This window comes from Micrasema longulum, unplaced genomic scaffold (genome assembly GCF_059751315.1).
Source record: "Micrasema longulum isolate JH-2025_06_02 unplaced genomic scaffold, ASM5975131v1 h1tg000952l, whole genome shotgun sequence".
Taxonomy (NCBI): domain Eukaryota; kingdom Metazoa; phylum Arthropoda; class Insecta; order Trichoptera; family Brachycentridae; genus Micrasema; species Micrasema longulum.
In genome coordinates, this window is record NW_028278143.1 from 184,332 (window position 1) to 210,358 (window position 26,027).

A 26,027-nucleotide genomic window follows, 5' to 3' on the forward strand; every position below is an offset into this window, starting at 1 on the left:
AAAGATAAAAAATATTATGATGTGAAATTGTGAATAAAGTAATATTTTATAATTTATAAATATATGCCATCCTTGTAAACTCTTAGACTTCCATACTGAATAGGGTTGTGATCCCGTGGCTAGTGTTGCGGACTCGCGGATCAGAAGTCCGAGTTCGAACCTCACTCTACTCCAACTTGATTCCCATTTTCCAATTATGAGTTATTTCAACTCGCTGAAAATGCCCCCAAAATTTTAATATTTGGGTAAATCCTAAGAACGCAAATATTCATTTTTCTGTATTTACAAAAAAATCCTTCCCGAAATCTCCTTCTCTGTTGAAATATTGACAGCGTAGATTTGTTACATTTATTATTTTTTTATTGCTTATACAGTTTTTAGCCATTTAAAATTCGAAAATAATCATTTTTATCATTTATTTTACACCTTTTATCAAAAATACAATTTTACGTTCACTTTTCCCAGCTAACAAGGGTACATACCCCGTTCCAAGCTAGGCAATTACATTCTAATATATGATAATATTTAACATATTAATAGAGAGCACAGACTAATAAAATATAAACTTACTCGTAAACACATTTTGATACATATACATACACTACACACATACACATATATACACATATATATAAACACATATATACACATGTACATACACATACACGTACATACACCCATGCGCATACACATACATACATTCATTAAACATAGTCAATTTATTTATAATGCGAAACTTCATGATTTCCATCTGTATATATATATATATATATTTTAATTATTCCTTATTTTCATATTTTATTTTCGACATCCAGTAAGAATCTCCAATCCGCGGCATGCATTAACCTTTCTGACTCCCTACGACCAATGCCATGAAAGAGCGAGGTCAACACCTTCCGCAACTTGACAACGCAAAGACGGGAGGTCTTTCCACGATTCTGGCAAAGGGTTATGGACCTTTTTTGCCTACAGTGAACAGCGTTGACCCCTTCACTTAGTATCAGATCCCTATCACCTGTTACACGTAGCCAAAAATTAAAATACTGTGAAATAAAGATAATTTCAAAATATTTGCTATCTAAAAAAGATGGTCGTGATTACTTGTAAATGCGAACAATTCATTTTATATTGATCCGTTAGATGGCAGCACTTATCTTTTATAACCGAATAAATATATTTATATTCCAAATCACCGTTTAAGGAAATTTATTTTAAATAAATTTACATAATTTAACATAAGCCTGGGTGTTCAAATAAACACAAAATTTAATATATTTACTCACGTGGGTACTTACGTAAATTGAAAAGCTGCGAGTTTTTTTTTAAATTAGTGATGTACGTTTCTTTTTTTTCTGATAATGTTGGTAATGGACACAGAAAAGTTTCCCTTTAAGTTAGCTGGCTTTTGGCTGGTTCGTTTGTTTTGGAGCGAATTCCTGTCTTTCTTCTAAATGATATTTAAAGCAAATTTAAAAGATTTCTCCAGAATTAAACTAATTTAGTTGAATAAACAAAATATTGCAAAATAATTACACGCGTTCCATGAATTTTGTCGATTTAGATCAATTTGAGATAGGGTGTTCATTAAACTCAAAATACGGAGATTGAGAAATTTAATGAATAGGTAAAAGATAACCGCAAGCCTGACTTTTTTTGCCTAGCTAAAATCGGCAAAATCTAAGTTTTACGTCCGAAGATGGCAAACAAAACTGGGCGCTTTTGTGGGTATTGGTGTGGCCCTAGTTCCCATAAGGCGGCCTCCGTGATGTAGTGGTCAAGACGCTTAACTCACGCACGGGAAGTTCCGGGTTCGATTCCCGGTGAGAACACAAAAATTAAAATGTGATTTTTATCAAGCCTGGGTGCTCTGTGATGTAATTCACCACTGTAATTAGGCCTCCTGGCCTGTTGTGGTGCAAAAAAAATGTAAAAAAAAAAAAAACAATTTATTAAAAAAATATAATTAAATAAACATAAACTATACTATATTAAGAATATTGTCCAGATGTTAATTAAAATTTATGTTCATGTGATAATTTTTATTTTTAGTATTCTTTGATAATATGCATGCTTCCACTATCCAGTATATATATTTGGATATTTTTTGTGAAAATCATCTCAATCATCAAATAAATATCCCACCACGTCTTGCAGCTACAGAGCGCATGGACGGTTGGGATTTTTGTTCCTCGTTTCCAATTATGATATACAGGAGCTTGATTACTGCACGTCTTGCAGCTACAGAGCGCATAGACAATAAGAAATCTAGCCCCTATTTACATTTTTTATTTTTTATTTGACAATAAAGTTTAGAGATTTAGTGATATTTAAAAAAAATCAATAAAAAACAAATTTATAAAAATTAGAATATTAGATTACAACAAGTCTTGCAGCTACTGAGCGCATGGACGGTTGTAATTCTGGAACCTAATTTACTAAATTTGGATATTTGAAAACATTTACCTATAAAAGCTAGATTACTAATGAGGAACTTCAGCCCTACGGGAAATTGGATACAAAAAATGTTTTCTTATGCGGGGTAAAAATTAGAGCATTAAATTGTAAGGCAAAGTTTCTTCAAAATGTACAGAAAAAATAATAAAAAATATTTTGATAAAAACGCACTACTTTAAATGACGTCACTGGTTCATGTGAATCAACCTATGATCTGAGAGCTATGAAAGATTTCCGGTCTGCTTGTCGCTTCTGGACCAATAGGAAGAACTGAATGGGAATAAGCGGAAATGAACCTCTGACGTCACACTCGAAGTTATTTCAGAAATACAAAACTTTAAAAAATCGTAGCGCCGATAATACGATATGTAAAAATTAAAAAAAAAAAAATTGACTTAGTTTAACAGTCTATTAACGAATAAAACATTTGAAAAAAACCACTGAAATTCCTCATTGTCTTGCAGCTACAAAGTGCATGGACGAGTGAAATTCTGGCCACTTAAAATTATCAATAAATTTACAAAAACAAACATTGAGCATAATAGTAAATTTGTAAAGTGTTCGATGATAACATAACAGATAAAAATATCCGAAGGGTAGCTTTCGTAGATTTTGGGTAGTCACTAGTCACTGTCGCACAAGTGCAAACACATGTTGTTTGCTAAATTCCTAGAAGATGGTCCGGTCCACGTGTAATTGCCGGAGGTGGGAAAGAGGCCTAATGTGCCAACGACTTTGTATCTATTTTATCCTGTATTATTTCGTTTTATAATGAGTATGAAATTCCCGCTCAATTTTATTTATTTTTTACATGATTATTAGACAAACGTGTGTATGAGAGTGGTTTGAGGATTGACGTATCATTTTGTATGTACGAGTATATTGGAAAGAATATTTTCAGTCTATTGAGTATTTATCAATAAGTTCACTTTTAGTAGCACTGTTGTAATTTATCTTGGGAGGCAGTATTTCAGATAGTTGGTCTTGGTACATTCGCATCACAAATTAATACTGATAATATGATTTTAATGGGTTCATATACTTTTTTATGATTTTAAAGTAGGCGCACTATTGTTTAAAAGTTTCCGTTATTCACTACTTGTGACATATTTTAGTAAGAATAAAGCGCAAAATAATGCTTTAAAATGAATAGTCTTCTTTTTCCACTTTTTGTCTACACATCGACCACTTATAAACACTAACGCAATGTTTGTTTAACAGTTAACAATTTAATTTCGAATTTTAAGCTACGATTGGAGAGAGAAACTACGTATAATCCACGCACAGCCGGTACGGATGCTGAGCGCGAGTATGTTGTATCCCAACTCAACACAGGACTCTAGGCCTCATCGAATTAGGAATACGTTATTTTTTTTGTAATATGTATCTTTGTATGAATAAATAAATAAATAAAAATGAATAAATTCAAAAAATATGTAAACAAGCGTAATATGATAAAAATTTACAGTGTGTAAAAAATCGTTGCTCTAGTGCCATAATCCAGGGAGAAAATACGGGAATACGTTTGTATGAATAAAATAAAAAATCAATAATAATAAGACAGATTGCGTTTCCTCTGCTCTGCCACCGCATATCATCTCAATAATAATTTGTCCAATTGTGTTTACCATGTACATATTTATTTTTAAAAAATAAAGATTTAAAAAGATCTATATGTTAGAAAATTTCATTTTTATTTAAGTGTGCATAGATGCAACGCAAGTACAGCACTAATTTAATACTCCTTCGCAGGATTTTTTTTTCTGATTTACCTTCTGAAAAATAAAAGTATTCAAAGCCAACCAAAAAATCATGTTATGAAACCGGTTCCATCCTTCTGTCAGTATTCGTCGATTCTTGCAATATTTTTGTTTTATTTTTTTTTTAATTACAATAAAAATCATTTGTAAAAATAAAATAGTTTAATGTACTTCCTTACTAAACATGATTTAATATGGTTTGAACAGTGAATCTATCCGTGCGCATCCTATCTCCATTATCCATTTCTAAATAGCGATTTTATAGTGATAGTATTAACTAAATGTCATTAAGGACAATGGAAGTATGGAATGGACAATAATGGATTGGCATTAATGGTGTAATGATTTAACTTAACCTAAGCAATATTTACAGTATCATAATAATCTTAGAAACCATTTAAAAGTACAGTAGGCATGGTCATGGCAAGGTCTAGGCAGACATTACAAGTGTGTTATCTTTAAGCCAGGGCTCCGATTACCATGAGACGTTAACATGTATCTTCAATTTTATCTATAAAGTAAAATTTAGTTTTCTGTATGAAAAGCAAAATATGTATTCATTTTTTTCTTTTGAACATGTTTAATTATAGGTTACCGATGAAGATACTTTAAATATTCATGCAAATATTCTCATTTTCGTACACAAATGTCGATTTTACTTTACAGACAGTCGAAGATAACTCTGTTAATTTTCCGTTGTAATCGGAGCCCTGGAGTGATAACATCGCTTGCTTCTTGAATTCTTGCTAGCTTAATCAAGTTAAATTGCATTTGATGTTCGCACCATCAGCTGCAGATAAATTCATTCTCACTTAAAGGCCAATTAAAGAAAAAACCGGCGCATAAATCGTTCATAAACGATCATAATTGTCTGATAGAACAATGCAGTGAAGCAATCATTTTCTCGGTAATGCGAGACACTTGACATTTACACCACAGTAAAATTACACCGGCACGATAAAACGACATAGGGTGGATTGATTTTTATCGTATCATAATTAATTTTTAAAATTATTTTACTTATTTGATGGCAGGTAAACGCACTAACCAGTACACCATGAGGTTGACTGATCTCCATTCTATTTCTTTTTACAAAAAAAATACCTGCGAGTAGAAACTAAATAAATAAAACGAGGAAAGAAAATTATAAGTATGGATTGGGACAATACATGTGGAATGGGCCATTTTGATTCATAAATTTATAAAACTTAGGGGTATTCAGGGAAACTTGAACCGCACTCAACATGTAGGGGAAATGAGAAAAAGCTGAACCACCCAAAAAAGTGTAAAATTTTGCCTGTATTCTAATTTGGGAGTTCCTAATTTTTCATTTTGTTTAACTTAATTTTAAATTCATTTCAACAGAGAGGGAAAAAATTTTGAGAAGGGAATATGGAAGTCTAGGCATTTACAGGGCTTATGACCTGTCATTGGCTGGTTTAAGTGGCCACTTTACACACTGTGTAACATTCACCATTCTGCCCATGTTTGAATACCTAGACTTCCATATTCCCTTCTCAAAAATTTTTCCCTCTCTGTTGAAATGAATTTATATATACTCCCTAGGGAGGAAATCCAGCCAGTCTGCAAGCATTTGGACATAATCAAACCTGGTAAAAGAAGGAGTATAAAAATTGAAAAATTGTTTTCAGGCGTTGCCTAGTAGGTGATTTGGTTCAGCCGGATGAATCTCACCCACGTGATAAAGGTTTCAGCTCTTTTACTTCACAAAAGTCAACAGATGGAAGAGTTGAGGAAATGTGGATGTTCAAACATGGGCAGAATGGTGAATGTTACACAGTGTGTAAAGTGGCCACTTAAACCAGCCAATGACAGGTCAAGCCCTGTAAATGCCTAGACTTCCATATTCCCTTCTCAAAAATTTTTCCCTCTCTGTTGAAATGAATTTAAATATGAACAACTCCCTAGGGAGGAAATCCAGCCAGTCTGCAAGCATTTGGACATAATCAAACATTGTTAACTTAATTTTCTTGGTCTTTACTCTTTATTAAAATAGGTCTGGGCTCCGATTACAATGGGAAGTTAACATTTATTTTCAATTTTATCCACAAAGTTAAATTAAGTTTTCTCTCCGAAAAGAATAATATGTTCACAATTATTTATTTTAAACATGCGGCCCTGATCCCTTCTACTCCCACACGCATCTAGTGGTGAATAGGACGCTCCGTTGGTACACAGATGCAGCGTATCATCTGTCATATATGAGGGTATTCCATCTATTTACCATGCTTTTGAATTCAGGAAACTGCAGCGTGCAGGATACGAACTTACACAAATCCTCACAGGACATGGCGGATTTATGAACTATTTACACAGATTCAAGATATCTGAGATCAACACTTGCCCATGCGATGATGTTACTCTCCAAGATGTATCCCATCTATTGATGCTTTGTCACTTTTTTAGACTGCAGAGAATGCAACTAGAGACGCAATGCAAAAGTCTAAATGAGGATTTGCACGATGTTCATGTAGTAATTAGTCATAAGGACTTGTCAAGAGAGGTAACATTATACATGATAGATATAGTAAAGGCAATAAAGGTATCAATGATCGTAGGACACCAAATGCCGGACACTCTTCAAGTGAATCAGAAGATCTGTTGACGAATTACAATAGTTCGCCTTCTCCTGACGAGGTTTGTGTGGTTTCCTCGTCACTAGAGCAAATGCGGAGAGGCTCCTGAAACAGGCCACAGCCGAAACCTTCCACCCAATCCTTACATAATATATCAACTAAATAACTAAACAAAGTTTTTCATTGAAGTAAATTTAATTTAATTTAATAATTTATTTTTTTTGAAGTAAACAAATAAATAACTATCCCTTTGAAGTAAATATAAACCTTGTACATTACAAGCGAGGTGAAAGAATGATGCAACTCACATTTAAAATATTTAAAAAATACATGAGGGTAAGTTGATCAGTCTTACGTTTCAGGTGCCAGTGAAAAATTGCAGTGTAAAACCACCTTTTAAACAAATAATTTAGTCAACCCTGCAACAACACAACTAGATATGTTATAATAATATTATGATTAAGGATTTGGCTCATTTTTCAGGCGAATTGAGAATACTGTTTTGTATGTGAAATAAAACCAAAAACCTGAACGAATGTTTTTGAATGGATAGCTACTCTCAGGTAAAAATCATTTTAAAAAAATCAAGAGCCCATAAGTCCTCCTCCTAGTGTAGTGGTTAGCCTGTTTGCCTACCATTATTAAGGTCCTGGGTTCGATTCCTGGGAAGGAAGACATGAAAGAACGAGACAACTGAGTTCATATTTTTTTTAAGCCAATCAACAGGCTTAAGTAAGCCCTAATAAATTGGCATTAATATGTAATACTTAATCTTAAAATTCTTAAAATCTACTTAAATTAACAAAGTGTTTAATTAACAAAAGGTATGCATATGGCATAATCTAGACGGGTATGGCAAGTTTGACATCGCGAGTCAGGAGAGACAACACCGCTTGCTTCTTAAATGCCTGCTTTTGCTGTAGGAACACATCAACAGTACCATTTAGTGAGATTTCTTTCACTTTTCTGAGGATCCTTGGCAGAGGGGAAAAGAATCCTATGTTAGTTTTATAATTTCTCACAGCAAAGACAGGATTGGTACGCAAGTTACGGCGAGGTACATTAAGGTTTATCTGAGCAAGGATATCATGGGCATCTATACAGTTAGATATTAATTTGTGCAAGAATATCAAACCAGCCAAAATCCTTCAGAATTCTAAACTAAAGATATGAAAGTACTCTAGACGATCATAATAGTTGATTATGAAAGTATTTGATCCGATTCTAAATATTAACGATACTTAGTGAATAAAGCCACAAAATATTTTTCAGTCTACGTCCACACTCACTTAAAAGGTTGCAGAAATTCTTACCCATTAATACCAAACGCTCGCCCGTACAAACATTACTACTAACCATTTACGCATTTACAGATTACGCTGATGTTTCTAAGACTTATTTAAGCTGTAAGCAACTCGATAAACTTGAACGACTTCAAAATACACACATATGTATATTTTTGGTATTAGGAAATATGACCACATTACTGATAGTCGTGGGCAACTAAAATGGCTCAAAATTAGACAGCGGAGAGACTATCACTCTCTTACTTCTCTTCTTTCTTCTCTAACTCATATAGTGTCCATGCCGCTCTACTGTGGATCGACATTCAATTCCCATCCACTATCAAATATGATTTTACAATATCGCTATTTAACTTACGCCTGAAAAAATATATCTCCTTACTACTACTACTACTACTACTACTACTGTCATCACGCCATTTCCCCGTAGGGGTAGGCAGACAAAATGGTCCGCCAAACACGTCTATCCTGGCTTATACTCCTAGCTTCTTCCACGTTGATACATCTTGTCATACATGCCCTTCGGTTCTATCTGCTTTTGATATGACCAGACTTGAGATTTTGATTTATCTGATCATGCCACGTCTCCTTGGTCGTCCTCGTCTCACGTTACCGTTTACTTTTGTCATATATACTTGTTTTACCATTCTTTCGTCCTCCATTCGTTATTTATGACCCCTTTCTTTTCCTCAATCTATTCTCTTTTCCTTCTTATAACACAAATGTAAGGTAAAAAAAAAATCCATCCGTAAATTTCTCTAAAATTTTATTATGCTCGCGGAAATATTAATTGACACAACATAGTAGATAAGTAAAGGGTCATTTAATAAGAGTAATTGAATTAATGAACTGTAAACATAAAATATAAAACAAGTTTTATTTTACATTAAACGAATATTTTTATATCATGTATTCATTTAATATTTCATCAAACAATATTTGATGTTTTAAAGATAATGTCGGTCAAATGTCCACCATAGAGTTGTTTAATCCGAGATCCAATTTTCATTAGTTCCCTCATTAGATGAGCAAAGTAGGGTAAAAAAAATAGTACCCTGGCAACACTAACGAAATGTTCATTTTGTTTCTTCGACAATCTGATAGATGGAAAAATAATTAAATTTTTAAGTAATGCATTTGCTATATACCCATTCATTTGCTAATTACACGTGAAATGTGTTTGCATCCTGTTTCTTTAAGATCCTAGCAGTATTTCTACACTATAAAAGGACACAACACGGCATAGTTTAATTCAAATCAGGAGTTGCGTAGTGAGCGACGTCTACAAAGAAAGCAATGGGTCAAAACGTATACCATTTATGAGTAGTTTTGTCGCCTTTTGTTTGATGTGCGTATGCGGTTTCTGGACTATTATTAATTCTATGGTCAAAACAGTGAAAAAATATTTTATAAAATGATAATAAAATATGAGTTTGTTATACACAAATACGTCACGAAAGGAAATAAAATTAAGTGAATTTGAATTGCTAATAGAAATATTAGGTACTTGAATACTATGTGTTATGTGTTTTTTAAATAACAGATTTAACACGACACTCTTCTCAAAGTTTGTAATGAAACAACTTTTTAAAATAAGGTAAGGTCAATATTTTGTAAAAAAAAAGTACAAAGGCTGTTTTTTATCCCTTTCGTTTTCTCCTCGGCCTTAGTCAGACAGCCATCACAGGCTCTACATTCCAACTGTTTGCTTTGTGGAATAAATCTTTTACATTCTTTTTTAATTATTTATTAAACTTTTTGTACATAATATTAATTGTACATTGGCGGGCTTATTCCCAAATGGTTATTTATTTCAACCAACTAATATAATAAAAGATATTTATAAGAAAAAAAAGCTTAAGATACGTATATAAAAATAGAAAGAAATGTTTTTATGAAAAATTATATCAAATCAATACCATTACTCAATGGTAAAAAGTAAAAAAGAGGAAACAGGAAAGAAGGAGAGATTAAGGAAGAGACTGGAGATGTTTCTTCAGACGTGATTTAAACAGAGATACTGTGGTAACATTCTTAATGGTGAATGGGAGATGATTCCATTCCAAGAAAGGTTGAAGGAAATAAGGTCGTCTATAATACAAAAAAGTAGCCAGAAATTAAAATGCACGCAACGATCCATGGAAATACAGATGCTAAGAGACATAATAAGAAATGAAGAAATAAGGCGTCGAACCGGAGTCGTAGATATCATGGATCTTGCAGCGAAATTTAAATGGCAGTGGGCAGGACACTTGGCGAGACAAAATGATGGCAGGTGGACACCTAGAATAATAAAGTGGAGACCATGGGCAAACAAAAGAAGTGTTGGAACGCCACAGAAAAGGTGGGTCGACGACATTGCCTCCATTGCCGGTAAAACGTGGATGATGAAAGCGGGTGATAGGAACGAATAAAGACGTTTAGAAGAGGCCTTTATCCAGCAGTGGAGAGAATAAGGCTGAAGAAAAAGAAGAAGAACGAGTCTTGTAATTAGAAGAGATCCAAACCAAAAGTCAGTATTAAGTATTGACTTTGAAGGCAGTGGTGATAATTCTTTATTATTTGCTCCATACGTTTCCAGTATTCGAGAGTTTATTTAGACGGCATGTAATCTTTTTTATTTTTTTAACACTTTGTATACATATACAATATTTATTAATACATGTAAGGGCGGGCATTTTGCCGTAAGGCAATTTCTTGCTACCTACCCAAACCGTTCAGTTTGGGAAAATTTGACATGTTCCAAGTAATTGTGCAGAATCTTATAATAGCAGCTACTACTGTGAATGAAGAGGCAAGAAAATTAGAGCGTGGAGGCGTATTAAAAGGGTTCTCTCGTTACTAGAGCAAAGTGATAGCCCGTGTTGTGATAGAGGTTGAAAGAACTCTTTCAAATTAAAAGGCGATGTGGGATTATTCAAAATATAGTACAGAATTTTCTTAAAAAATTAAGTAATCAGATTATACTAAAATGTGTTTAATGCAATAAAAACAAATAATAAATATGTCCAACATATCATTCGGCACGGACTTCCTAGTGAGGTGACATTATTTAAAAATATAAAAACTATAAAATTTAATATATGCATTTATATAAGTTATTATGTTACAAAACATGTACCTTAATAAAAATACCTTCGTAAATAAAAATTACAAATTATTTTATTATAGTAGTACATTTAGACCCAAGGGACATTTGAAAAATAAATTTACTAATACTTATACTACTACCATCACGCCATTTCCCATTTCCACACTCGTCTATCCTAGACTGGTATTCCAAACGCTCCGTATTATCTCGTGTTTACGAGAAAAACTGTTTTTTCGTGCCACGAGAGTGGTTCAGAATAGCACCCCTGGCATATATTTCTAGCTCCTTCCACATTCATGCATCTTGTCATACATGCCCTTTGATTCTGTCTGCTTTTGACATGACCACACTTAAGATTTTGGTTCATCCGATCATGCCACGTCTTCCTTGGTCGTCCTCCGTTCACGTTACCGTTCGCCATAAATACTTGTTTTACCATTGTTTCGTCGTCCATTCGTTCTACATGACTAAACCATCTCAGAGACCTTTTCTCAATCTTATCATTTATACTTGACTCAGATTTACACTCTCGCCTGATTTCATCATTCGTAACCCTGTGATACATTGATTTCCCACACATTCGTTGAAGAGATCACATTTCAACCGCGTTCACTTGGCTTTCATCCTTCCTCTGCCAGTTCCATGTTTTTCTCTTCCATACATAAGTGTTGGGACTAAAACTGCGTTGTGCACTGCCAGTTTAGCTTTATATAAAGTATTTATAAGTTTCTATTTTTAAGACTTCTCAGAAGGTGGGAAAAAGAGAATGTGGAAAGAAGTTATGGAAAATACACCACAACACATTGATCAGTTGAGAAAAAAATCTTTCATGTTTTTTTTTCTTTCGGAATCGAACCCGCGACGCCAGTTTCACAGTTGACCGTGTAACCAACCGGCGCGGCGTCTGTTCTGTGCAAACTAAGAACTGTGCTTATTTTTGAAACATCTAAGTAGATCTTGGGATTGTTTTAGACTCAAAACTACTTTTTGAATCGCATATCAATAAAATTACCTCCAAAGCATTGAGCATGTTAGGTTTCATAATTCGAATGAGTAAACACTTCACAATCCAAAGGCCCTTATTTCATTATATTATACATTTGTCAGAAGCCATTTGGAATACGCCTCTCAGATATGGAATCCCCAGTATGCCATATATATAAGTAGAATAGAAAATATTCCAAACAAATTTATAAAGTACCTTAAATACAAAACCGGTATTTCTTATGTATCTACTCTCACTGCCTCCACCTTACATGGAATCATTTCTCTACAATACCGCAGAGTGTGTGCGGACTAACTACTGCTTTACAAAATTATGACAGGAATGGTTGACTGTACAGAGCTGCTTGGTTTAATAATAATACATGTGCCAGCCATGATTTGTAGACGGTACCACCTGTTTCATGTACCAATGAGTACAACATCGTATGTTAAAAATGCTTTTTTTCGTAGGACTTTTTCAATGTACAATACAAAATTTGAAAATATAGATTACACAAACATCACTCTGTCAGATTTAAAATTTACACTAAAAATGTATTATGTAACTTAGTAGACATTATAATAATAAATATGTACATCTCCCCTCTCCTCCTTATCCTCTCTTCGAGCATTTTTGTCCTTATCCCGCCCAATTTACAGTAACTTAATGTTCTTAAAATAAATATTAAAAAATCTTTGATTATTGAGTACATGAAAATAACATTTTTATATGTATAAATTGTATGTTTTTATTTGATATGTAATATATTTTCTTTACTTACTTTGTATACTATGTGGAAATCTGTTATTAGTTCTGAGTTTATACACTATATCTGTTTGTTTACTAAAAATATGTATGTAGAACTGTTGATTTCCCAAATAAAAAAAAATAAAAAAAAATAAATCAAATTAAAGCTACAAACTGAAAGTATTTCTGTATATAAATAAATGGATTTTCATAGCAAACGTAGGTTCTAAAATAAGTTCTCCGGAAAGCATAAAACATTCCAAGATTGTGAGGCTTCTTTTTAAGTTGTTGTCAATGGCTTGACAGCTGCAACACACAATAAAAAACCAATCACTAGGAATATTAACTACTTTACATACGCCAGTCAACATCAATACTTCATCACAGTAACAACCGCCAACGGTTTCTTACTAACCTTGTCACGTTCAATAAAAAATATTTATCCATAAAAAAGTCATTGAAAAACAAAACAGTTGTGTTGTTTTCATCTTGAAAACATTTCAAGTTTTTGTACAAATAACATTTTAATTTTGCGGAATTAAATTAAGCTCAAAGTTAAGTGTATATGTTTTAGAGAAGAAATAATTCGAAGAAACGAGTGGTGTGAAATCTTTTGGTGGCCTGCAATGATCGGACTCAATTAATAAGTGAGTTTTTAAAATAATGATTTTTGTACGTCCAAATGTTTGTAAAAAGGCTAGATCTCCGTTGGAATATTTTTTGTAACAGAGAAAACATTTTTGATGAGGGAATGTGGAAATCTAGGCATTTATAAGGCTTATGACCTGTCTTTGTCTGGTTTAATAGTGAAAGTTTATTCCTTCACATACCCGAAACCGTTCTAAAGACCGAGGGTCCTCCTATCAGTTTCACTCATACAAAAAAAAAATGTTTTTTTGACAGTAAACGAGTTACTCTTTTAAATTTTTAAATTTACGAAATTTAAAATTTTTCATTTAATTTAACGTCTTTGACTCCCGTTTTTATGTGTGTTTGGCAAATTATATGAAGAGCTTTTTTCGAATATTGTCATTCATCCTTATGACCATATTGCAAACATGAATGGCAGCAAAAACTGTATTTCTTGAATCACAATAGCCTATGTTCATTACGGTAATTTGATAAACTTGTAAATTGGCTGGTTTAATAGATGAAAGAGATGAGGAAATGCGGATGTTATATGAAAACATGCGGAATAATGAATGCCATAAACCCTATAAATGCCTAGACTTCCACATTCCCTTCTCAAAAATTTTTCCCTATTTGTTGGAATACTTTCAGTTTGGATCGCTACAGAGAGCCTTGTCTACAAACATTTTGACATAATACATTGATGTTTAATTTACTTTATCTACGATTTCATATATTTTTTTTGTTTTGGGTGTCCGTTTTTTCCAAATGAAGAAAACAACAGGACACCGTCAATAAAGTATTATTTCTCATCATTTTACAACAAATAAGTCAATAAAAAAAGCATCTTCACCATACACTGCGCAAATATCGAGTTTTTAAAATTTTTATTAGACTATTTTCACTTTAATTAATTTTATAATTTTATTTATTCATTCACCATGTACCTACATTATAAAATGAAATATGTATTTAAATTCATACATATGAAAATAATGGAAATTAAAAGGTAAAATTAGGAATATATAAAAATAACACATAAGTTTACATAATATCCAGAGAATATGTTAAAAAAAAGTAATAGAATCTTGTAACGAAATACTCCCTCACAGACGTGAAAAATGTCAATGCCCAAAGTAATATTGTTCAAATACAAAGGTATTTGACGTTTTCAGACAAATCGAAATATTGTTTTTCTATTTATTTATTATTTAATTCTGCCATTTAAGACCACCAGGCTTAGATGTACTTTCCACAGATCGACATTTTTGACGCTGGATTGTTTAGGTTTAAGTAGTGTATGCAAAATTAGTTTTTATATTGATATATAATTTTTTTACATTAAATTTTGATGAATTACAGTGGTAGTTTTGTTTCGATGCATATTTTGTTTATTGTTTTATTAGTATTTTATGAATTGTTTTTAAAAGTTTTATATGAAAGAATGATTTTTTTATTTATTTTGATTTTACGTCACACGCAGAGTAATTTCAAAATAAAATCAAAATTAAAATCATAGTGCTGATGATACGACACACAAAAATGTTAAAAGTTGTGAATGTTTACCCACATGTCAGAATTCATATTTCGATTGTCTCAAAATGTCAGGATCGAATTCATATCTCGATTGTCTCGAAAAACCATTTCGAATGAATTCACTCGAGATATGTAGATTATTTTTCCGATTAGTACGAGTGAACTCGATTAGTTGTAAGCATTTCGAAATGTCTCGATCTTTTTAATAATCGAATATTTCGATTATTTTAATTCGATTCTTCCCACCATTAATCATAAGACTGGTGAAAGACTAAACAAATGTTAAATACAAGTGCAAACAAGAGTTGTAAATCATGGTTTTATGTAATTATGGGAATAAAAGACCTAGAATAAAAACCTGTTGACTTTAAATTCGGATAAAACAAAGTTCATACGTTTTAGTGCAACTTCCGCCGGGCAACCTAATGAAATTCACGAACTTCAACTACATAATTGTTCAGTGATGGTAAATTGCAACTGCAAAAAACTGAGTAGTGTTCAAAGTATAAAATATCTTGGAATAATTATAGACCAGTATTTGAGATGGAATGAACAAATTGAAACTATAACTGCAAAAATTAAGCGCTTAATACATTTTTTCATCCCACTTAGAAATATACTTTAAGTCCCGGACTTGAAACACCTATACCATGCACTGGCAAATTCTGTGTTGACTTACGGTCTAATTGGTTGGGCAGCTTGCACAAAAACCGCCCTTGAACCTGTAGCAATTGCACAGAAATCTCTAATCCGAGTCATTAAAAAAAAAACATTTCTTTACTTGCTCTTCAAAGAATTCAGAGTACTGAATATTATTCAACAGTATATATTGAGAACGGTAGTGGTTACACACATAAAGAGAGGCATTTACCCAAGCGTCAACCACAACCATAATACAAGATACTCTAATAGGGATCTGATACTAAGTGAAGGGGTCAACACTGTTCTGGCATCGAGACAACACTATAACGTAGGCAAAAAGGTCCATAACCTTTTGCCAGAATCGTGGAAAGACGGGAGTGTTGTCAAGTTACGGAAGGTGTTGACCTCGCTCTTTCATGACATTGGTCGTAGGGAGTCAGAAAAGTTGATGCATGCCACGGATTGGAGAACCTTACTGGATGTCAAAAATAAAATATAAAAAATAAGGAATAATTTAAAAGAAAATATATTTATAGATGACAACCATGAAGTTTCGCATAAATAAATTGTCAATGTTTTTATGAATGTATGTATGTGTATGCGCATTGGTGTATGTACGTATGTGTGTATGTACATGTGTATATATGTGTATATTTATATATATGTGTGTATATATGTGTATGTCTGTATGTATATGAATCAAAATGTGTATCCGAATAAGTTTATATTTTGTTTGTCTGTGCTCTATATTAATTTGTTAACTATTATAATATATTAAAATGTAATTGCCTAGCTTGGAACGGGGTATGTACCCTTGTTAGCTGGGCAAAGCGAACATGGAATTGTATTTTGATAAAGATTCTGAATAAATAAGTAAATAAAAAAAATAGTTTGAATTGAAATGTTTTAAGTACAAAGTAATAGTCGGCCTCGTGGTGTTGCGGTCAGCGCGTTAGTCTACCATGCAAGAGGTCTAGGGTGCAATTCCCGACATGGTTGACATGAAATATTTATTTAAAAAGGTGTTTTTATACACTTGGATATTTCATAGTCCCTGGACGGGTACCTGAAGAGTTAAACTGATCATCTAACCTTCATGTAACAAAAATGAACAAGATACACTGCGATACGTGTAGCGATGCAGTGCCTTATGCACCATTAGGTGCGGAAAGAGAATAATAATGATGATGATAAAGTAATTACAACTGCATGAATTTACGTCTTGTTTAAATGTATTTAATAAAAACAGATGTCAAACATATAATTTAATAATTAATTTAAGTCTTATATAAAAAAAGTATTTGAATTATACATATATATTTAAATTGTATAGGTGGAAGGTAGTTCTTTCGAATGCCATGTCCTCGGGCCGAAGGTAATTAAGTGATCCTCTGAAAGCGAAATTCTCGGCAGTTAATTGAATAAATTCGAATAGTGTAGTGTGGAAAGTATATGAGTATTTTATTTCTAAAATTATTATAATTAAAATACAGTCCTACCAAGAAATGTCAGTAGAAAAACTCAACGCATTTAATCATTATACTATTACTCAACGACACTTTTACTTGGCACAGTGTGTAAAGCGGCCACCTACACCAGCCAATAACAGGTCATAAGCCCTGTAGATGCCTAGACTTTTATATTCCCCTCTCTAAAGTGTTCTTCGTCTCTGTTGCATTATGTTAATATGATATACTTAAAAAACAAAGATCGATGGGATCGAGCCTGTATTAGTTATATAGAACACCCCCCATGTGCAAGCTATACGTCTGTGCTAACTATATATAATATTAAAATAGTGTATAATGTTTTGTCTACTTTTTAAAATCTGTAATGTAATTGATATCTTTCTTCTAAATGGCCACTGGTCGTATACTTTAATAAATAACTTAGTTTGTTTTGTCAAAACATACAAATAAACTATAAGTATATTATTAAATATTTTATTTGTCGTTTTCAAAACCATATATATTTTTTCGTACTGTTTTTGATTAATATTAGATTTAGTTTTGTAATATGTTTTGGAGAACAAATCAAAGCCTTATGAAATTGTATATTTATTCTAATTTTCTAGTGGAAACCGATATATTTAAATCTTAACTAAAGATTTACTCAAAATAAATAATTATTTTTTTTAGTTTTGTGTAGAAATTTAGGCAAATGATTAAGCTAAAAAAAATGTGTCTCAGAACTACATAAATAGTTAAATTTCTTTACTTATTTCAATTATGCATAAATGATATAATTTCATATTAATAATTATGAAGATACGTTTATCATTATATTTACATATTCTGCATACATATACATTAAAAATGTGTTTTTATCCAATAACGATTTAAATTTTCATAAAATAGGTACACGAGTATTATGTGTTTGTAGTTTTAGTTTACCCAATATTCTATAATAATTATGACATAACACGATATGCCGCGTATTTACCTTCAAACATAACCGGTGACTATGACGTCATATGTGCGAATATCAAATATCTGAAGCCTTAGAATTACCTACATGACGTAAAAGCCAACAAACACAATACTCATTAGTTAAATCAACAATTCGTTATTTCCATTATTACATTTTTGTTTTGTAGAGGAGATTATTTTTATTATTTTTTTTATATGGGAGTTGCTTTATTATTTACCTTGCTTATAATATACAAGGTTTATATTTCAAAAAGTAAATTTTTCTGGAATTAAATATCTTAAAATTTATCTAAACTATTGGAAAATCAGGAACTTCTCAGCATTTGCTCACGTGGAGAGGAAACCACTTAAAACTCTTCAGGAGAAGCCGGCCTGTAGGCAATAGTCAACAGGCCTTCCGTTCCACTAGAGGAGTGTTCGGCATTTTGTTCCCTACTTTGGTTTATTTTATTTTCCTGCGCTATATTTATCATGTATGATACTACCTCTCGTGTGAGTTCTTTATTACCTATCACCGATGGGATGTCGCATAGATCTTCACCCAGGCCTCTGCATCGCGCCTCCAGCTGTTGTCTTTGAAAGCTGAAAAAGGGGCAATGCATCAACAGGTGAAGGACATCTTGAGGAGTTTCATCGTCGCATGGGCAGCTGTCGATCTCTGAGAGCTTGAAGCGATGCAGGTAGCTCATGAAGCCACCATGACCCGTAAGTATCTGGGTGAGCTCGTAGCCAGCATTTTGCATTTTTCTGAAATCATAGGCATGAAAAATTGTAGGGAAAAACATTTAAGTTACACTTCCGGTTGTCACTCAAATAGCGATCGTTCCAGAGTTGAAGGGTCCTGCTTCTTATTTTCCATTTATTTATTTATTTTTTATTTTTTGCACCACAACAGGCCAGGAGGCCCAATTACAGTGGTGAATTACATGACAGAACGCCCAGGCTTGAGAAAAATCACGTTTTAATTTTTGGGTTCTCACCGGGAATCGAACCCGGAACCTTTCGTGTGTGAGTCAAGCGTCTTGACCACTACACCACGGAGGCCGCCAAATTAGATTTCTTGCAAAAGATTGCAAAAATAGATTTTTGGCAAAACTGAGCGGAAAATCGGCGAAATCGGGGGCTGTTTTCTTAAACGTAGCCTCCCGAGTCTCTTCGTCAGCCTTTTCGTTGCCAAGGATTCCGCAGTGTCCTCGTATCCAGCCGATGTACACGTCCTGTTGTCTGCATCGTAGATTCTGGATATCTGTTCTTATGTCCATTACAATAGGGTTTACCGAATTTCGGTCAGTTATTGCATGGACTCCAGATTTGCAATCTGTCAGGATCGTTATTTTCTTTTTTTTATTAATATCCCTACAGAGATGAGGTAGAATTTTTTCAAATTCAGGATTATGGATATTCGAGCGTTTACAGGGCTTATGACCTGTCATTGGCTGGGTTAAGTGGCCACTTTACGTATTTTACAACATTCCCCATTCCGCTTATTAGCGAATATCGACACAAGTAACATTTTTTTGATTTTTGTACATATGTTATTAAATGAGAAACCATTCACTAGCGTGTTGGAGCGCCATCTATGTATTGATATTGAAGTTAAATATTTTTAATTAGCATATTACTTTATTTTATGTATTTAAGACTCTTCCAAGTTAAATTAAGTTGTATGTCCAAAAAAATACACGTACCAAAAATAATATCGTTATTTTCTTCCATCTGTTTGGTGGCTTCTTCAAAACATAGACCAGGGCTTCTCTGATCGCAAAGAGTTCTGCCTGAAACACGGAGCAAAAATTTCCGAGTTTCAACTTTCTCGACGGCAGCTCTCTGATGCCATCGTAAGGTAAAATTTTGTTTCTCTCTCACGTAATTAATAAATCAAATATTTAATCAATCTAATACATTATTGTAGGCAATTACCATGTTCGCTGTATTTCATAGCCCTAACGCTCCAAAAAAAACGCTTATCCGAGCACGGCTTACACCTTCGTTTACATTCTCAAAGCTTTCTCTGAATTTTCATCGACAATTCCTCCTTCTCTTTAAGCTCATATACGAACTGTCTATGTGGCTCGACTGTGGAATTATCTCCCTTCCACTATCAAAGATTTCTACGAAAACATTTTTTAAATCACGTCTGAAGAAACATTTCCTTTCTGTTCCTTAATCTCTGCTCTATTCATTTTCCCTTATCACATTTTCCCCGTTAAAGACTGGTATCGGTATTCATTTATTTTTATTCACATTTTGCTAGTACAATTTTTAGCATAGGTGCAAATTGAATATATATTTTTTTTGAATTTCTGTGAGTTGGTTTGAAAGAAGTGATATTAAAAAAAACAAATATTTTGAGTTGAATAAATAATAAATATAATTATGAATTCAGTAGACTAATAAATATTTCAGCCATATAAACAAGACAATTCTGATATCCTTCTAGTGTATACTGAAATATAAACAGGAAAAAAAAAGGCGACGTCCTAAAATTCTATTTTATGTAAGGCAATGAAAAAATATTATGAAATAGAAAAAAACAATTACGAAGAAAAAAAAACTAAATTCAAACTTAAGGTTAAGACAAGTGATTTGTTAAACAATATTTATAAATTAAATATACGATAGAAATGTTCAATGTTATTATCAGAGCACACAAAGGAATATGTGCCCTATAAGATTCGAAAGTACGACTTAAATAAAAATATTGAATAGTTTAAAAATATGAATTGAAATTCTAATAAACATAAGTAATGAAAGTAAATACAATTTTAAAATATGCATATACAGGGGTTCTTTAAACATCTCATCTGAAACCATGATGATCAGTTTGGGCAAAAAGACATATTAGCATATTAAAAAAAATAATTAGAACGAAGAAAATTTGTAAAAATTAAATATTAAAAAGAACAAATGGTTGCTTACTTCTGCAGGGGAGAAGCGAGGGGGGCGGGCGCGCAATTTCTTTAATAACAAAGATATACATTTACACAAAAAAAAAAACAGTTACATTGAAAACATACTATACATCATTTTATATAATATTCCCAACGAGTTTTTGTAAATAAAACTCATTTTGCAGACTTTTGGACTTGCAGATAACAATATTTATTTACGGACGTTTTTATATATTAATTTAAAACATTATTTACAACGAAGAATAAAAATTATGACACACTACAAATTAAAAGGGTAAAAAAAAGTTTTAAAAAATTACAAAATAAACATAATTCAAGGTATGGAAATTAATCCAAAATGATATATTCATAATATAATCTATAAAAGAAAAATTTAAAAATGTAAAAAAGATTAAAAATACATGTTTGTATCAGAGTATGTTTATGTAATCTGTATCAATATATTTAAGAAAACTATTTTACTTTAAGTTTCAAAACTTAATAATATCCTCGATGGTTTTGGAGTTACGCTCTTTAAAGTTCAGTAAAAAAATCGAGATCAACAATGTTTTAAGCATGTGCAAATTGTCATAAGCCCTGTGGGGACATTCGACTAAAACTAATATTAAAATGATACATGGTCTACAGTACTCTTAAGCGAATTGTACCTGCAGAGATTTACGAACAAAGAAGTAATAATGATCTCCTGTACAAAACAATCAAAACTCTGCCTGTTCGAGGACTACTGTGGCTTTGCATCATTTTGGAACAATTTAATAGTAATACATTCAAGTTTCCTCTCAAACATAACCATAATACACGCTTCACGTCTAATGATGGCTTGGTAGTACCAAAAGTATGTAATAAGTATGGAAATAGAACTCTCAAATATTTAGTACCTAGAATTTTTAATTTATTACCAAAAGAACTTAAATTTAACTCACATTGTTACAAGAGCAAAATAAGAGAGTGGCTACTCGATCAAGAGTTTGTATATGAATGCTTAGGTGTAAATATTTTAATTTTTCACATATTTTCTTGTAATTAAAAAAATAAATTATATATCATTATTTGTATAAACATGTTTATTGTGATCTTTCCGGCTGTTAATTTTTATCTGTTATTCATTGTTTTTAAAATGTAAATAATAATATTAAGTTAGTATAAATATAATCTTCACCAACAAGCTACAAAAAGTGGCTTGGTGTCATTTTAGTTTTAGTAAAAATATAACAAGTGATTTTTTCATTTTTTTTTATTGTAAAAATGTATAATTATACTATTAAAATATTAAAATAAAATACCTAGACATCCATATTCCCTTCTCAAAAATGTTTTCCCTCTCTGTTGCAACAAATTTCGTTTTGGCCTATTAGCTTCTAGTTCTATGGAAGATACATGTTATTTGCTATCATTTTTTCAGTATTTTATGTGCTATTCTTACTTATATTCGATGCAGCAAAATCATCATAAGGAATATTTAATAATGCAGTAAACGTCAATATCCTTCGTAATGTACGACACAGTGAAGTTTATTCACAATGTCAAGGTAATTATGATGTTTCTCTACAAGATCACATTACAGTATCAATATTACCATAATCATCTTAGGGACGTATTTATGATATAAAATGTAGCAATGCTTCTAAGAATCATTAAAGGCTAGTTGAACCACAAAAAAATAGTTTAAAGGTAAATAATAGTTTTCATCAAAATGGAAAAAAAAAATATTATTAATATTTATAACAAGTTTTGGTACATTTCGATAAATGTTATAAAAAAATTGTAGTATCACCACTTACTGACTTCTTTATCTACCGATTTAGAGACTTCCTGTCTCTTCGTCGGGACATTCATTACACTAACATCAGTTTCTTATGTCACGCGTCATTAAACGGCCAACTGTGAATCTGACATCGCTAGATAGATTCTCGCCAGTTGCGATAAAAAAACATTATTTCTCAATTGGTGTTGCGTATTTTTCATAACTTTCCTTCCATCTTTCCCACCTGCCAAGAGACCTCTAAAATTAAGGCTAAAAAACTGGTTTAGATTATTTATATTCGATCAGGACTCGTTTCACAGTGGGAAGTTAACAGAGTTATCTATAAATTAATATTATTTTTTTGTATGAAAAATTTAAAATGTATGTCAAACATATTTTTTATCGTCTTTTATTATAGATGTACGACGAAAATTCAAAAAAAAAATCATACATATAAACACGTTTTCGCATAGATATTTTGATTTTACTTTATAGACAATTGAAAATAACTGTTATTTTTTTCCATTTTAACCAGGACCTAGGAATTGAAACCGGATTCCTCAAGCCACTTAAAATATATTTGAATCAAATAGTTTTTGGTTATTTTGTAAAATTTTTATGAAGTATATGAGAATTCACACAAAAACATCGTTCATCCAGTACTGTGTTATTTTTTTAATATAAAAAACGCAGATAAAATTGTGTGGTTTTAAAGGTTTTCCTATGGTGCGGAATTTACGCAAAATCTAGATATACAATGTTTCTGCACATATCCATCGTATATCTGTGATGTAACATGCGCTTCTTTTTTTTCTACATATAGTACTACAGTATTTTGTAATCATTAATATGAATATTGCAAACATATGACACGCACGTCATATAAAATAAAATAATATATGCATGGAGTTGAAAGTATTATTTGTAATTATGTTTATTAACCCTCCTTTTCCGGTAATATGTAGCTAGTACCTACACATTGCATTTAATAACTTTGATATAGGTTTCTATTAATATTATAAATTAAAACTGGATTAAGATTTTCGCTATTCCTCGGTTATATATGTATGTATCGAATGAAATAATTAATTATTAAATAATTAATTTTCAATTAAATCACCAATAGACACAATCAAAAGCATACTGACGCGTCGCATTGTCGTCGTTTAAGGGTTATTATTGATTTATTTTTATATTTTATTTTTAAAACGATTGAGAACCCCTGAGCTCTTATCAGGAGACAGTTTGTATTATACATAGGGCATTCAAAATACATTGCAATAATATTAACAAATCAATGATATATGATTTTTGCTATTTCGAATAAACCGCGTTATCTTTATTTTTATTATTGATATATTTTTTTTACGTAAGTATGTTAAATATTAAAATCGCAAAGTTTTTATACGGAACAATGTACAACACAACTGTGTAATATATATGGATATATTGTTATTTTAAATTTCATAATTTTGTAATAGAACACTGTTATGTTAAGTGTATTTATGTTGATGTTTATGTTTATAAAAGGCATTTGTGCCGTGTACACTAGTAAAAATAAAAATAAAATAAATAAATAAAATTATGAAATCATTCAACATCTACTATCACATTGTCGATCAGTAAAAGATTGACAAATTTGTCCAGAAAATTTTTGAAAAAAAAAACGGAAACTTACGTGCTTAAATATTAAATCGGAAAGGCACAAAAACGTAGTCACTGTCTGCGGTGCGACTGGCATACGGGCGTAAAGGTACTTATGTGTTCTGGTTGGTCGGTGGGGAAATGGGTATAGGGGGCGTTCTTGCTTAGTTTTTGAAAAACACCGTCATCTCATATTAGGGATGTATGCCATATTCGGTACATCTCCTCTAAACTATAAAACCGCTGATAATATTATTTATTGGGAGCATTAACTGTCGTAATTTTATTTGTTTGTTGATGTTTTTATCATTTTACTATTCAAGGACTCCAAAAATTACACAAGACAAGAAACAATGATTCAATCATCGAAGTAAAACTGATCACGGTACCTTTTAAATCCATAAAAATACATTCATTCTTCAACTGTTGGCGCTGTGGCGCAGTTGATTAGACGGCTTACTGTGATACTAGTGTCACGAGTTCGATTTCCGCTAATTGCAAAATGAAATTCAAGTCATTTACCTAAAAGTTGAGATTTATTGCAAAAGGGAAAAAAAATAATGGAATTCTATGCATTACAGGGCTTATAGTTTAAGTTGTGAATTTACACATTGCGTAATATTCACCATTGCATATGTTTGAACATCCACATTTCCTCAATTCTTGTTACTGTTGACTTTTGTTGAGTAAAATAGATAAAACCTTTTCTTGTACAATAGGGTATTTTTACAAGCCGGGAATAACGTTAACATTATAATGTGTATTCAGAGCGAATTTTCACGATTGTAATGATATAACTATTAATGTATTCAAAACAAGTTTTCAATTATAATTTTCGGGTTTAAAAATTAGCACATTCAAAAGGGCTCCCAATAAGCATAACATCATTTTGACGTCACGCGTTACGACCACCAACAACGCTTTTAATAAACATTGCGTAAGTTTAGCAGCAAAACGTCATACGTGCCGTTTGCCCCGCAAGGCGCGTAACGTCTCGTTTTCTGGTAATTCAAAATATGCATACTTTAAACCTTTAAAATAAATTATCCCACGTCGCATGGTAAAAATATTAACCCCAATACCATCGTAATTTTTTGCATATTTAAAAACCAAAATTACATATAAACGTAATAATACTCAATTTTTGTACAAGAAACCTTTACTGAACAGAGCTGAAACCCTTCGCAAAAACGTGTAATCTTGATAGCTCCTTAGCTAAGTCTACAAACATTTGGGTTACTCAAAATATAACTGTTTTCATTTTTTGAACCAAAACAATGACGCATTCATATGTAGATAGATATCACTCGTTTAAATCTTTAATTAACTTACGTATGCCTAGCAATATGTTTTCAAATAAATCGTTCGATAAGGAAATTCAGTGCTACGGGAAATTCGATATAAAATATGTTTTTTTGCGTTCGGTAAACATTGAAGCATATAATTGAACAGTGAAGTTTCTTGAAAATGTATGATACAAATAATAAAAACGAACTTCTTTGAACGACGCCACCAGTTCTTCCGAGTTAATCAATGATTGGAACGATTGCAG

At 32.0% G+C, this 26,027-nt stretch overlaps 1 protein-coding gene and 1 long non-coding RNA gene across 2 annotated transcripts in view; one reads left to right on the forward strand and one right to left on the reverse strand.

Moving 5' to 3' along the window:
* The window catches only part of LOC148277948 (uncharacterized), a 28,052-nt gene extending 23,976 nt beyond the window's left edge, over positions 1-4,076 (reverse strand). Inside the window, exon 1 of the long non-coding RNA XR_015823323.1 lies at positions 3,497-4,076. This is a non-coding gene — a long non-coding RNA (uncharacterized LOC148277948). The remainder of the gene's footprint in view (positions 1-3,496) is intronic.
* Positions 4,077-13,300: 9,224 nt separating this feature from the next.
* The window catches only part of LOC148277950 (uncharacterized), a 49,630-nt gene continuing 36,903 nt past the window's right edge, over positions 13,301-26,027 (forward strand). The window contains exon 1 of the mRNA XM_088232133.1: positions 13,301-13,585. The gene's annotated coding sequence lies outside the window, so the exon portion shown is untranslated. The remainder of the gene's footprint in view (positions 13,586-26,027) is intronic.